At 38.0% G+C, this 15,614-nt stretch overlaps 1 protein-coding gene across 1 annotated transcript in view; it reads right to left on the bottom strand.

Annotated features, from left to right (window-relative positions):
• LOC122817653 (disintegrin and metalloproteinase domain-containing protein 10-like) overlaps positions 1-15,614 on the bottom strand; it is a 1,242,151-nt gene that overhangs the window by 796,392 nt on the left and 430,145 nt on the right. The gene's annotated exons all lie outside the window — the stretch shown is intronic.

Here is a 15,614-nt window from a genome sequence, read left to right as displayed (position 1 = left end):
TTAACCATATGCCCATGATCCCCTCAGGATTTGTTATCTGATACATTAGCATACACATCCCTATCAATCATTAACCATATACGCATGATCCCATCATGCTTTATCTGATACATTAGCATACCCATCACTGTCAATCATTAACCATATGCCCATGATCCCATCATGCTTTATCTACTACATTAGCATACCCATCACTGTCAATCATTAACCATATACCCATGATCACATCATGCTTTATCTGATACATTAGCATACCCATCACTGTCAATCATTAACCATATGCCCATGATCACATCATGCTTTATCTGATACATTAGCATACCCATCACTGTCAATCATTAACCATATGTCCATGTTCCCATCGTGCTTTATCTGATACATTAGCATACCCATCACTGTCAATCATTAACCATATGCCCATGATCCCCTTATGCTTTGTTATCTGATACATTAGCATACCCATCACTGCCAATCATTAACCATATGCCCGTGATTCCATCATGCCTGATATCACTGTCCAACAAGGTGTATTTTATTGCCACAATAAAAAGAAAATAAGCAGATTTATAAGTTTTGAAAACTCCAAACAGTGACACTATAAACCTTTGCCAGCACTTTTCATAATTTATTGGTTATTATTTTCTATATTATTGACTCACTTTTCAGCAAAGAATGAGACAGCCAAGCCCATGTCATGGAACAGGTGATCAGTGAAACTTTTTCTATAATGTCTGAAGTTTTGTAGCCTGGAAGTTAATTACATTAGTTTAGAGGGTGTAATGTTGAAGCCCCTGCATCATGGGATGTAAGGGGGCTCGACCCTCACTAAATTAAATTTTGTACATCACCTATTTGACTATCAGGGTTCAGTTATTCCATATTTTGAAAGCGAGTTCAATTCATAAACCATTTCAATTTGGTTAAAAGTAGGTCTTCGTAACCATTTGCTGTCAGTTGTATTGGCAGTCCTGGAGCTCTGCACTCAAAGAAACACAACTGATATTCATTTTGCACAACTCATTTCACAGAAAATGATGCTTTTGCAAATTATTAAACAAATGATAAATGTTAATATTTATATTGTTTTGAAAGAGACAACTTAAAAGGCTGACAGTAACCATATGTGTCTAATTTCACTTGTAATTCAACTTTCTTTGCTGATAAGATACATATTTTTATTAATTGAAATGAACACTTTATGAGTTTTGTAGCATAAAACTAGTCTACATCAGCTTGAGCAATATTAAATACAGATGGCAGGTATAAAATTGCTAACAAGACTGTACAGACATCTTGCTGTGAGAGTTGGAGGACTAATGCCCAGATGTAAAAAGCATTTTCCTAGACTGCGAACCCTCAGCTTAATAGTCCATAATGCCTACCCCTTCTAGAAATCTTCAGTTCTCTCCCACAGTGAATGGGGTTATCTCTTGTAAATAGCTGTACATTGCTAGCTTAGTTTATTAAGGTTTTCTCTTCCATTTTTTATTAAAGTTGATGTTTTAGCTCATGATCAGTTTTTTCTTCTCTTGGAGAACTAGGTATTTTGGGTTCTAGTCTCTTATCTTGAGCAATCAGCTCACTACAGCTTTCTCTGTAAAATAAAACAAACTCCATCTAAAGGCTGACACCTCAAGTGTGTAACCTGCATAAGGTAATCTCATAACATCAAGAAGTGTAACATCTGTGGGGGTTTATATAATGTTACTAAGACTGTAACTGTGAGTTCCAGTAAAAAAGTATTGAGTGGCCAAATGGATCATGCACCTAGAATCAGAGCCTCAGTCTTAACTGTCCGTGTCTTCTCCTTTCCTTGGGGACTTCAAAATATCAAAGGCACTCTAAGGAAAAGGGCAAATGCTTTTGAAACTCCAGAGAGGCAAGATCCACACATGTTCTTGCATTATATTGCTATATTGATGTCAACCACGCAGAAACAGGCATTGAAATCTGATATGTTCCACATCTACCTAGCTTGTTTGTCACCCCCCACTCCCAACCAACTGAAACCTGCAGAGGTCCTAGATATGAACATAGTATCCAGATGTCCTCAGACAACATGACTTAATTTTTCTCTGCAAATGGACTCTCCTCTGTTGGAACACCCCATGCATTTGCACCATCCTTACACTTCCATTCCAAATTACGGCAACCGGGCAATGTCTACTTCTCTACTATCTGACACTAGTTATAATTGTATGGTGATATTCATTAGAAGGCTGCTCTTCCAGGATTTCTGATATCACACTTTATGTCTGTCCCAACCAACACTGGTCCTAACCCATCCAAATGTCATCACTGCCTCTGATGTCCAGCACTGCAAAACAACTCCAATAAAGCTAACCACACTCAGGTGCCACTTTACCTGCCACATGGTATAAACCTCTCCCGGACCAAATGTAGTGAATTCTGTGAATCTGATACTGGGCACCTCAGTGTCAGAATGGCAAGCGCTAATGTTACCACTCCTTGTCCTAACAATTTAATATAGCCATCCTTACTTCTAGCTGTTGGAAGCCCCCTTTTTCCTTTGCCTTACAATTCTAATAAGAAATGCTTTACTCTCTTTCAGATAACTAGAATTTCTATTTATGTTTTATGTATTTTATTCTATTTTATTTTACGTTTGTTTACCGGGAAAGTCCACTGGGTGTGAACCCATTTTCAGAGGAACCCTAGAGTGAAAAGCTCCAACATATAAAACAGACAAAAAAATGTACATGACAACATTTTACAAGACAAGTTGGTCTATAGGTAGTTAAAGTCATATAACAATATTTAAAGGAGGAAAAGTAAAACCTTTTTCAGTGTATAGAAGCGTAGAGGCAACTTAGGTGTGGCAATTTGAGTAGGATACAGTAGACATAATAGAAGGAAGGCCTCCTCCAGCTGTTCAAGGGGAGACTATTATTCTTTCAGAGGATGAAAATATGGAAGTTTTAAATGAGGAGCCTGTTGAAGCCCCTGCTGATGAGGTTAATAAAGTAAATGTTGAGGATAAAACTTCTGTCTCTCACCACCGGGAGCCATCTCAGATAGGCCATCCAGGAGGTAGTAGGAGACAGAAGTCATTACCTAGAAAAAGAACACTTCACCAAGATGTTGACAATGGTTAATTTCATATTAGCCTTTTGTAATATTAACCTTATTTTATCTTACACTAAGAGACTGCTGGTTGCTGAATGTGCAAGGTCCTTATCAGCAGATATTTTTTGCCTCTTGGATATAGGTACTTTGCAGAGGAGTGTAGACAGTGGGGCTCGTTATGGGGAGATGGTATTTGCTGGTCTAATGGTGGAAAGATTTTAAAATAAAGTTAATGCGTAGGTATAAGGAGCTTGATAGCACTTGATGTAAGGCTTTGAAATCTGCTACAGAACTTGCATATAAGGAATATCAGAATGTGGCAAGGACAAATTTAGATTTAGCTCTAGTGCATCTCAAGGTTAATTTATTTAATCTTGCTCATTCCTTAAATGTTCTGGGAGGGAATTTTTGCCATATCTGCAAAAAGAAACTTCAGCGTTCCACTCACAGTCATTATTTACATTCCCCTGAAGGTAATTTAGTTAATGATAAAGAAGGTATTTTGAGACTTGTTCACTTGCATCTTTTGGGTTTGTATGGTGGTAAGCCCAATAGTAGTGTTTGTTGGTGTCTTCCTCCTATCTCTACTACATATCAAACTCTATTGGATGCTCCCATCTCTATAGATGAAGTCAAATTTGCAATAAGAGTCCTTGGGAAGAGACAGTCTGTACCCAGGATAGATGGTATTCCTTATTACTTGAATGCAAGATTTGAGGAGGAATCTGTTCCTCCTCAAATTTTAAAATGACTGTTAAAAAAGTAGGATTCTGAATTCAAAAAGAAAACCATTCATTATAAAGTGAGATCAACCCCCCCCCCAAAAAATGGTATTCCTTATTACCTGTATGCAAGATTTCTTTGGAAGAAGGGTGATCGTGCTTTATTGGAGAACTGGTGCCCAATAGCTTTATGTAATGCGGTTTATAAGATTTTTACTAAGATCTTGCAATTAAGGTTACAGAGCAAGCTTTCAGACATAGTGGATCTGGGGGTTTTTGGGATCCCAGGAAAACCCATAGGGGACTTGCTTATGTTTATTAAAATAGTTTTTTCTTCTGTTGATGTTGGGTCTTCTCGGGGTGTGTTATCGTGTAATCTACGTCAAGCTTTTGTTAACATTTCCCATGGTATGTTATTGGATATTTTTAGTGCATACGGTTTTGGTCGTCTTTTTCTTGGCTGTATTTCTTCTATTCTAAATGGTTCTTCTTTGTTTCCTATAGTTAATGGTTGGATTGGGAAAAAGGTGAGTATAAAGAATGGAATCAGACAAGGGTGTCCTTTGAGCAGCTTTCTTTTGGCACTGGTCTCTGCTCAACAGTGGCACAGGAAAATAACTTTATTGGGTGACATAAGCCAGGGAACCTTGTTGGCTAGGTTTACGTAGGCCCTTGGGCCGATAGCTTAGTACCTACCTATGAACCTATGGTTGTAGGGGCTGTCCTTTTTCAGTTTCATCATAATATGGGTTTAGGTCCTTTTTTTTTCTCTTTGTTATGTTGTTCCTGTACTCAGAGTGATTTCTTATGCGGATGACGTAACCTTTTTTGTGGAATCGACTTCTGTTTTACGGTCTCACTTTTATTCTTTCTTTTTACCTTTATTAGTTGCTGTGGGTTGGACTTTGAATTTTGGTAAGTCTTTTTATTTTACTTATGATATTTCTTTGGGTGATTCCTTTTTGGGGTTTCCTGTTTTATGCACTGGTATTAAAATTTTGGGAGTGCCTTTCAGTTCTAACACTTGTCACACAAATGTGTCATCAGTTGGTTCAGGAAGCTTTAAGGCTTTTGAATTTTTAGTCAACTTTCATCTTTCCTTTAAGAAAATAGTGTATTTATTGGGAAATATTTTTCTTGTTAAATTGGTTTATGTTTTCTCTGTTTATTTTTTTCCTTTATCATAGGGTTCTGGACTTTTAAAGGATTATTTTAGGTTTTTTTGGAAGGCTGCTTTGAATCCTGTAAGACGAGGAATAGTTTATGCCTCTTTTGTTCAAGGGGGATGTGATTTAAAACATCCAGTTCTTTTCTTAAACTTACTATTTATCTATAAAGTGTTTATTCATTTACAGTCCTCTCCTGGTACTCTTCTAGGAAATTTACTTAGGGCTGGTTCCCCAGGGTTCTGGGAGGTGTGTTTGCTTAGAAAACGTCCACATATGCTCCTTTCTTCGGAGATGAGGGATGTCAGGTTAATAGTAGGAAGGTACATACTTCATATCTTTGCAGTCACTTTATCTCAGAAGTCTTGGTATGCTCAACTCATGTTACAGTTTCATGTTAAGAATGGTTTTGAGGGTCTTTCTCTGTACCAGTTGCATGGGTTATCTCACAGGAGGTCTTTTTTGGCGATTGTTCCACAATGGAACAATCTGTAAGTTGAGAATTTCTCTCTTTGTAACAGGATGTACGGAAAATAGGACAGCTTATATAATGGTAACAAATTAAAAACAGTAAAAAGTAGTACTACAGAAAAGCCACTAGAAGCTGCTTAGATGTAGGGAGAGTCAAGGAGAGACAGGTACAAGACAGGTAGAGATCTGAAGATAAGTGCTGGGTGTGTTAACTTCTGCTGGTGTGTTAGTTATTGGGAAGATCATTATAGAATGGTTTGATTAGAAAGTGAAAGGTATTTGCTGGTGAAAAGTGGGGGAGTTTCAGCTAAAGAGTAAGCTGAAAGGGGTGGGCATATGTGCTGCAGGTACTAGGATATAATGCATAAAGTTTCTTTAATGTATATATATGAATCCAAAAAAATAATAAAACATATGTCTACAGCTAGTTCACTCTGGCTTTATTATTCTGAATACATTAAAATGACCTGTACAAAAAAGGGTCACATTGCATTCAAAAGCTAGTGAGCTGAGATAATTGTATGTCCTTAAGGGTAATTTGCATATCTCACATGATGCTCTCATCCAGGAAGATACGTAACTGTGTTTTTTTCAGATGGCACCCTGCTTTGCTATATGAGCTGAATTTGCTAAGCTGGCAGAAGTGCTTAACTTGAAAACGTAATGGCCACTGGTTCAACTCGCTTAGGTCATGAGCTGCTTCTTGCAATCCATGGTTTGATTTTCTCATCCTCTGTTTGCCTACTGTGTGACTTTGAACAAGTCAGTTAACTAGACACTGCTCTCTGGAAATTGGTTTAGGCTATTAAAGTCCAACAGGACTACATGTTTACTACCTATCAATGAATGTGAAGAAGAAGAACATCAAAAGAAGGGCTATGTGAATCAACCTTTGTTTACCAATACTAACTTACAAGTAATGTTCATACATTTCTAAGATCGGAGGTGGTTATTATATTTTGTATAAATCTGCTATTCTATGCATTTGCATTTTGCCATATTCATCTGTCAATCACTATATATATTCTACAATATTCATATACAGAGAATGTATGATTTTTAAGATAACCCTTTATACATTTTATTGTAACAAGCTTGCTTTTGTCTCTATGCCTTATTATGCTTTGTGTTGTTGAATTGACTTTGTTTCTTTCATTTATTGTTTCCTTTTGGTTTTGTATCTCAGTCTCACCTGTAAATGGATTATGTCCATTTGGAATTTCTCAGTTAACAAATGTTTTCCTTTTGGTTTTGTATCTCAGTCTCACCTGTAAATGGATTATGTCCATTTGGAATTTCTCAGTTAACAAATGTTTTCCTTTTGGTTTTGTATCTCAGTCTCACCTGTAAATGGATTATGTCCATTTGGAATTTCTCAGTTAACAAATGTTTTCCTTTTGGTTTTGTATCTCAGTCTCACCTGTAAATGGATTATGTCCATTTGGAATTTCTCAGTTAACAAATGTTTTCCTTTTGGTTTTGTATCTCAGTCTCACCTGTAAATGGATTATGTCCATTTGGAATTTCTCAGTTAACAAATGTCAATACATAAATATGTCTACCGTGAGTATTGATTAGTTAAGAGGAAAACAAATGAAATGAGTGAGAGTGATGCATTTAACCGTCGACACTACAAATCAGATAAATTAAGAAATTGATTTTTTTTATTTTTATTTTTCTGTGAGCTCAAAACTGAATATAATCAGGAAAGACCATGTAAGGGAAGGAACAAACTCTTCATATGGTGAGCAAAAGGAGTTGCCACCCATGAAAAATCTTACTTATTATTTTGGCATCAGCACTTTGTAATGGCAGCACACCATGTCCTGAATATTTCACATTTAATCGTATTTGTTATCCAGACACAAGTGAAAACTGTCAAGAAGAAAGTTTAGGAATCATACTAAAAAGCTTTATTTTGATGGAAACTTTGTAGATATTCGTTATCATGGGCATAGCTGGATATATCCCATGCACAACACAGTATGCAATTTTAAAAAGAAGTGATTTACATTTTGTAAAGAGATGTTCTAGAACATTTTTCAAACAGGCACGTGTCATAGTTTATGATTTTATATTTTTAAATATCTGGTTAGCTAAATGTGTTCTTGTTTGAGCCTGTATTTTCTGAAGTATATATTAATTTTTGTAGTATATATATATATATATATATATATATATATATATATATATATGTATGTATATATATATATATATATATATATATATATATATATATATATATATATATATATTTTTTTTTTTTGGGGGGGGTGGGGGGTGGGGCTACATTCTGGAAGTTAGCCTACAGTCATCAACACTTGAGTTGCCAAAGACACTGTTTTTGCATTCGTTGCTCGTGTGAAGTGCACTGAATTATTTTGTGCCAGAAGCTTTTGACATGCCAAACCCAAAAGGTTTGCCATCATTGTTTTAGCAGGATAACATGCATAAGAACATCTGAAAGGTGAGAGGAAGTTTGACCTTAAAAGAACCTTCATTGTCTCAGAGCATAGTGATTTCAGATTGCTTAGTGGACTACAGGTCTCCTCTTCTCAATCTCTGTCTGTCTGTCCAGTGTATTTATACATGTTTGAGTATTACGTACAGGCATTTGTTTTTCCAGCTGCTATGGAAGCCCATTACAATCCCATTCTCACCAGCAGCATGGGCTTCAGTAAGCAAATTTACTATTTAGCTGTTTTAAGTTAAGTCTGTTTCCAATGTATGACATCCATTAGAAATCACTATATATGCCAGTGATAAACATGGGTACATGTGGAACGGCAGGATTCAGTCCATAGCCCCGTGTTACTTTTGGCAGACAACAGACACATTAGAATTCATGTTTTTATCTTGAAATTCGTACTGGAAGTACTATAAAGAATTCTGCTAATGGCAACCAATGATCAGCACGTACAGCCTTAACAATGAAAACTAGCATTAAAGTAACAAGCTATAAATGAGCTTCTTGTGTTGAACACACAGACCTGCATTTCAGAACTATAGACACAGTTATGGTAAGTGCCACCCCTGAACGAGTTGCTTAAATTTTGAATGGCTTTTTGGTCAGTACTGAAAACAGGCACCCATGCAAATTAAACTTCAGATGCTTAAGGGAAGATAACCTCTTTGTTTTATTGTTATGCATAGCAATACCCATCTAACTGCTGTTTGTGTGGTTAAATACAGAACTTACAAAATAAACAAACCTGACCACTGAGGCTAGCAGTGCATTAAAATTTGAAACACTCTATTTCATTACATTTACCTTAATGTTAGGCGATGGTAAGCCTGGGAAATCTGCCCTTTTAGGTACATTAACATTATACCTCCCTACTATCCCCTACCTTCACCTTCACCCTTTTTCACCTGCCCATGCCATCTAGAATGCCTCTGTGGATTCCCTGAGCACCATCCGTTCTGGTAGTCTATTTTGTTCCTCAACCTGAATCAAAATGGATATAAGAAACCAAATGAGGACCAAAAAAAAAAACCTCAGATAAAGTGATATTAAAGGGATAGGAGAAGGCAGAGGGGTATCGTTGACAATGATGTAATGCCTTTCAAGTAATATACATCACTGGGAAACCATTTAAACCAATTGAAGCCTTGCAAAAATGAAAACAACAGCTACAGGGACTTAGTTAAACAATAGCCAAAGCTCAGTGCAAGGATATTATTCTTTTCACTGACAATATTTTGCAATTATACTTATAGATCATTCCAGAAAAAAAATGCCTGTAAAGTTCTCATATTATTTTAGTTAACAAATGGTTAAAAAAAAAAATCATTCTGTGTGCCATTACATCATCTGCCCCCAGATTCGTCCTCCTCCTCTAAAAGCTGGAACAGGACAGAATTAACAAATCACAGCAATAAATTGCAACACACTTTCTTTTTATTAACCGAGTACAGCCAAGTGGGCACAAATACTTCTTTCACTTCTTTTCATGGTATTCCAGGGGATTTGTCTGTTTAAAGTCACACAGTAAGCAAATAAAGAATAAATGGACTATATATTTATATATATATAGAGAAAGAGAGAGAGAAAGAGAGAGAGAGAGAAAATCTATGTCTACGCTTTTATAGTAGCACAAGTCTACAAGTAGATCTACTTCAAAACTCCAAAATCTAATCAAGACGCATATTATTGAGTCAGAAAGCTGAAAAAAGAAACTGCCTTCACTATTTTTCTCATGCTGACAATTCTGCAAATACTTCAGATAAGCTACAGCAACGCAACTTGTTGCAGTTCACTTACTATCAGAGACTATCCATGTGCAACTAACAGTGCGTAAAACTGCCTTCCAGTTTATAGCCTGCTACAGACCACCCTCCCAAACCCAGGAACCCCACCCGGCCTTCCTGAGAACAATGGAAAATATGAAGGTCTCTCCAAACACCATTATACTGAGCGACTTCAACTACCCTAACATAGACTGGGAACATTACTCTAGCTCCAACACCCTAGCCCGAACATTCCTAGAATTTATAAACTCAAATGCTATGGAACAACTTGTTGCCACTCCCACAAGAGGGGAAAACATACTGGACCTGATCATCACCAACATGGGGATTCTATGCTCCAGACCAGAAGTGTATCCCTCACTGGTAAGATCAGACCATAAACTAATCTCACTAGATATTCACATCCCGACCCCAGCCCCTGCCCAGAAAACCACAGTGAAAAACTTCTCTAAAGCAAATTTCACACTCCTCAAAACCGAGGTGGAATCCTTCAAAGCCCCCAGGCCTGTGGAAAATACAGCTCAGACTGCAGAATCCTTTATAAATGCATTCTATGAACACCTTCAGGAATGCATGGATCATGCAATCCCAAATAAAACCAAGACCCAGTCCTGCAAAGTTAGGCGTCCTGTCTGGTGGACCCCAGCCATAAACAAACTATACAATAGAAGGAGGAAGCTACTACATGATAGAGCAAAATCCCAAAAAGGGAAGGCATCTCTGATCAGTATTAGCAAAAAACTACGGGCACTCATAAAATCGTCTAAGGCCAGCTTCAAGAGAAAAATTGCACAGGACACTAAAGATAATCACAAGGCTTTCTTTAGTTATGTTAAGAACCTGGGTGGGAATTCCCAGATATGCTCAGAATTAGTCCAAAATGACAAAAAATACACCGAACCCACAGACATTGCCAACATCCTAGCTGACAGGTTCAGCGCAAACTTCTCCCCCCCTTCCCCACCAAAAGGGCAAATATCTATCCCAGCAGAGTGCTGCCCCCCTGACATCTCAGATGCTCAGGTAAGAGCTGCCCTCTCCAAAGCAAAAAACACAGCATCAATGGGACCAGACGGTGTCCAGGGCTGCGTCCTACATGAACTCCAAGAAGAACTAAACCCAAACATAAAACTACTGTTCAATCTCAGCCTTACTACAGGATATGTACCCAAAGAGTGGCGTACAGCAAAAGTGGTCCCTCTCCACAAAGGTGGTGCCTCAACGGTTCCTGGAAACTAACAAGCCTGACTAGCTTGGTCTGCAAAGCTATGGAAAGGATCATCATGGACCTCATAAATAAAGATATTGGGGACCTACAGACACTGGATCCTACCGAGTTCGGCTTTGTTAAGGTCAGATCCTGCCTCTTAAACCTGGCTGATTTCTTTGAAATAGTCACCAAGGCCATTGACGAGGGGAAGGTGGTCCACACAGCCTACCTGGACCTTGCAAAAGCCTTTGATACAATACCTCACTCGGGCATTATAGATAAGCTCACCAGCTTAAATATAAACCCCTATGTCACTAGATGGGTTGCAAACTGGCTCAAGGACAGAACCCACATGGTTAGAATTGCTGGAGCTATGTCAGACTCCAAACCAGTTACAAGTGGCTTTCCACAAGGCTCAGTCCTGAGACCTCTCTTGTTCGGTATATATTTCTCGGAGGTACAGGCTAACACGGAAGGACTGTGGCTGACCAAGTTCGCAGATGACTCCAAACTGGGCGTCATAATTGACTCTCCAGCCGACACAAGCATCCTACAAAAGGGCCTCATAGAAACAGACAACTGGTGCCAGAGCCATGGCCTCAAGCTAAACGCCAAAAAGTGTATAGTCATCCCCTTTGGCAAAAACAAAGTGCCCACAAATTACCACATAGGTGGTAATCCATTAAGTATGGAGGACGTAATTAGGGACCTGGGGACCCAAGTTGATAGCAATCTCTCATTTAACAACCACGTGGCCAAAGTGGTTAGAAAAACATTTTATATAGCCCACCTAATCATGAAGGGATTCACATCTAGATCAGGGGAGGTTATCGTGCCTCTTTACTCATCCCTCATCAGGTCCATAATTGAGTACAATGCCCCTTTTGGGATGTACCTTACCAGACACCTGCAGCAACTGGAAAGACCCCAAAAGTACTTCACCAAGAGGATCAAAGGGCTCAAACAGATGCCATATGCTGCCCGGTTAAAGAAATTCCAGCTCTACTCAGTGGCATACTGCCTGCTCACAGGTGATCTGTGCCTGACATATAAAGCCATGTCAAACCCGGAATTAATGGACATGCTGCACCTCAGAAAATCCAAATCCCATCGAGCTACGCGCTCGAGAGACTTGAACCTCACCACTGAAATAAATAGGACATGCTGGAGGGACAGATTCATAACCCAGAGGCTCCCTTCACTCTGGAATAAAATCCCAGTTCAGGTTAGGCAGAGTTCCTCATTGACTCCCTTCAAGAGGAATCTTGATGAGTGGATGGGAGATCATAGGTTTACCCCGGGTATCACTTCTGTGTCACTGTTAGAGGCACAGTATACTAACCTCGAAAAAGGGCATAGCAAAATTCATTTAAAATGGGCGGCGAAAGCCAAACACACTCTGACTAGGCTTATAAATGCCCTAGGGCAGATAGCGTAGTATGAACCTATGAACCTATACTAAGCTGTTTACATTTTAGCTTCATTGTGTGCAGCAATGTGCCAAGAGTAGTATCTGCAGTTGTTTGTGTGTCTGTATCTATTGGAGAAGAATATTCATAATTACTAAGTATGTAGTCCAAGAGACCATTAAGAAGCCTAAACCATTTTTCCCAGAGCACTTGCGCAGTCACACAATAAGCCAAAGGAGGCTGAAGGAAACAAACCCTGGACTGCAGGAAGCAATTTGGTAACATCTCATCTTAATTCTCTGTGCTAACTACCCTTAAGGCCTTTCCCTAATTACAGAGACTAGGTTAACCCTCTTACAGTGCCCATAACCATGCTATTACTCAGAGATCTTCCTCATATTGTTCACTGCTGTAGGCCTTCTGTGGTAATGTGGTCTTATTTTCTTGCTTTCACGCCTTCTTCCCAGAATACATTTCAAGCCCTCTTTATATTACTCATGCAAGACATAAAGAAGGGGTGTCGTTTTCTCATGTCATTGAGATAGAATGGCAGTCGAGTCCAAACAGGCTGTGCAAACTTTTATTCCATAAAAACAGATAAAATTATGATAAAACTGTGAGCGCTTTTGGGATAACCCTTCATCAGACAATGAAACAGCATTCATAAAGTCTATTTAAATACATTTAAAAACACAACCACCAATCATCTCACTGCCCTCCTTTTCCTAAGGGCTGGTCTTTAAGGTATTACCTGTATTCAACCCTGGTGGATGATATGCTGCTAGCTCTATAATCCAGTGTAATTCATTACACTTGGTGACATTCACTATGTCCGCCCCCCCTTTTACTCATATGAGTAACCTGTATAACCATGAATTTAAAGGCGTGTGTTGGATTCTTATAAGTGTGCACATACAGAGCATTACGTTCATCGTTCTGTCTAATACTGTACAAGTGATGTTGTATTCTAATTTTTAGTTTAGAGTTGTTTTTTCCTACATAGTAACTGGGGCATGATTGACACCGCTACCTATACCACATTTTCCTTGTGGCAGTCTCCATATAGTTTAAAAATATATTCCTTTTTATTTATGGGGTGAACAAACTATTCTTATCACTAATCATGAAGCAAGTCTTACAATGCCTGCAAGGAAAGGTACCTGTTCTATGTGATGTTAACCTAATTTTATTTCTCATTCCTAGTTCTTTACACAACATGTCTTTCAAGTTACTGTTGCGTCTAAAACCAAATCTTGGTTCTTTATCCACTATATTTCTGAGTCTATCCTCACTTAACAGGATTTTCCAGTTTTGTTTAATTATTTCACAGACCCCATTGATATTGTTGCTATATTGTTGCATACACCTACGGTTATTACTTGTATCATTGTGTTGTTCTCATGGCTTTGTGTCTCACTGGCTTTGAACCATGGTCTAGCCTTTCCCTTTCTCTCTCTCTTCATTAGTTCTAACCCCTCTTGCATCAAGTTATTTGTATAACCCCTTTGCACCATATGGTTCTGTAAACTCTCCAGCTCTCTTTCAAAGTTGGCTTCTTCTGTGCATAATCTTAATGTGCGTAAACCATGTCCCACTACTATGTTCTTAGAAATACATCTGGGGTACAAATGGGAGCCAACGGGACACAAAGCCATGAGAAAAACACAATGATACAAAAAAGTAATAAACATAGACTTATGCTACAATATAGCAATATCATCAATGGGGTCTGCAAAATCATTAAACAAAACTGGGAAATCCTGTTAAGTGAGGATAGATTCAAAATATAGTGGATAAAGAACCAAGATTTGGTTTTAGACGCAACAGTAACTTGAAAGACATGTTGTGTAAAGAACCAGGAATGAGAAATAAAATTAGGTTAACATCACATAGAACAGGTACCTTTCCTTGCAGGCATTGTAAGACTTGTTTCATTATTAGTGATAAGAACAGCTTTGTTCACCCCATAAATAAAAAGGAATATATTTTTAAACTATATGCAGACTGTCACACAGAAAATGTGGTATATCTAGTGATGTGTCAAAGATACCCCAGTTACTATGTAGGAAAAACAACTGTAAACTGAAAATTAGAATACATCACTTGTACAGTATTAGACAGAAAGATGAACATAATGCTCTGTATACGCATACTTCTAAGACTCCAACACACACCTTTAAATTCATGGTTATACAGGGTACTCATATTAGTAAAAGGGGGGACATAGTGAATATCACTGAGTGTAATGAACTACACTGGATTGTAGAGCTAGCAGCAAATAATACACCAGGGTTGAATACATATATACCTTTAAGACCAGCCCTTAGGAAAAGGAGGGCAGTGAATGAGATGATTGGTGGTTGTGTTTTTAAATGTATTTAAATAGACTTCATGAATGCTATTTCACTGTCTGATGAAGGGTTATCCTGAAAGCTCTCACAGTTTTATCACAATTTTACCTGTTTTTATGGAATAAAAGTGTGCACAGTCTGTTTGGACTCGACTGTTTTCTTGGATTTACTTTGTTTTTTTGACAAGTGAGTCCTTAAGCAGAGGAAGAGAGAATTTTTATTCACTGAGATAGAATGGCAGGACTGTAAAGCACTGTCATCTAAACATACCTTCTGAAACAGAGCTACTTCTATGTTTCTCTGACTGAACCTCATTTATGTGTCTGTCAGAGCTTGTTCGATGTTATAAATAGCAGTTAGCTACTTCCAGCAAAAGAAAGTAGGTAAATAGCAAGCTTTTGTAATGGGATGTTGTTGTAGTTCTAAAAGAATTGACAGACTTTCCCCAATATTCTCATGATGAGGTGTGAAAACTCACTGTAGTATATGATCCCTGCTGTACATTTAGAAGTGGCAAGTAGTAAGAATCCAAACCAAGTCTGTCTGCTACCTCCCAATGCATTCAGTGGGAAGTTTTTTTCCTCTCTCATGAATGATGCAGAATTAAAATGTGCTTTACTAATTCCTTAATTATTTTTGTCATGTTCACCCTCCTTTTCTCTATTTCATATTTAGTTATACTTTGGTAACCAGGAAAGTGAACTGGTCCCAGGACCGTTTTCAGCCAAGATATGAGAAACAGTGTCTGCAACTTTGATTTTCAGAATTTTGAACTGCAAGACTTGTATAAGTTTGTTCTGACAAATTGTGAAAGTATGAGGATTGTTTTATCTGCAGTTTCTTCTCCTAAGGAAACATCTGCTTTAGCTAACTTAGTCTCTCCTATTGCACAGGTCACTACTCATATTTTGTATTGTATGTTGTATGTATGATTTTGACCCGCAGTG

The sequence above is a fragment of the Protopterus annectens genome, chromosome 13.part0 (genome assembly GCF_019279795.1).
Source record: "Protopterus annectens isolate FY-2018-M chromosome 13.part0, PAN1.0, whole genome shotgun sequence".
NCBI lineage: Eukaryota > Metazoa > Chordata > Ceratodontiformes > Protopteridae > Protopterus > Protopterus annectens.
The sequence above is the reverse complement of the archived record's forward strand: the minus strand, read 5'-3'. Positions and strand labels throughout refer to the sequence as shown.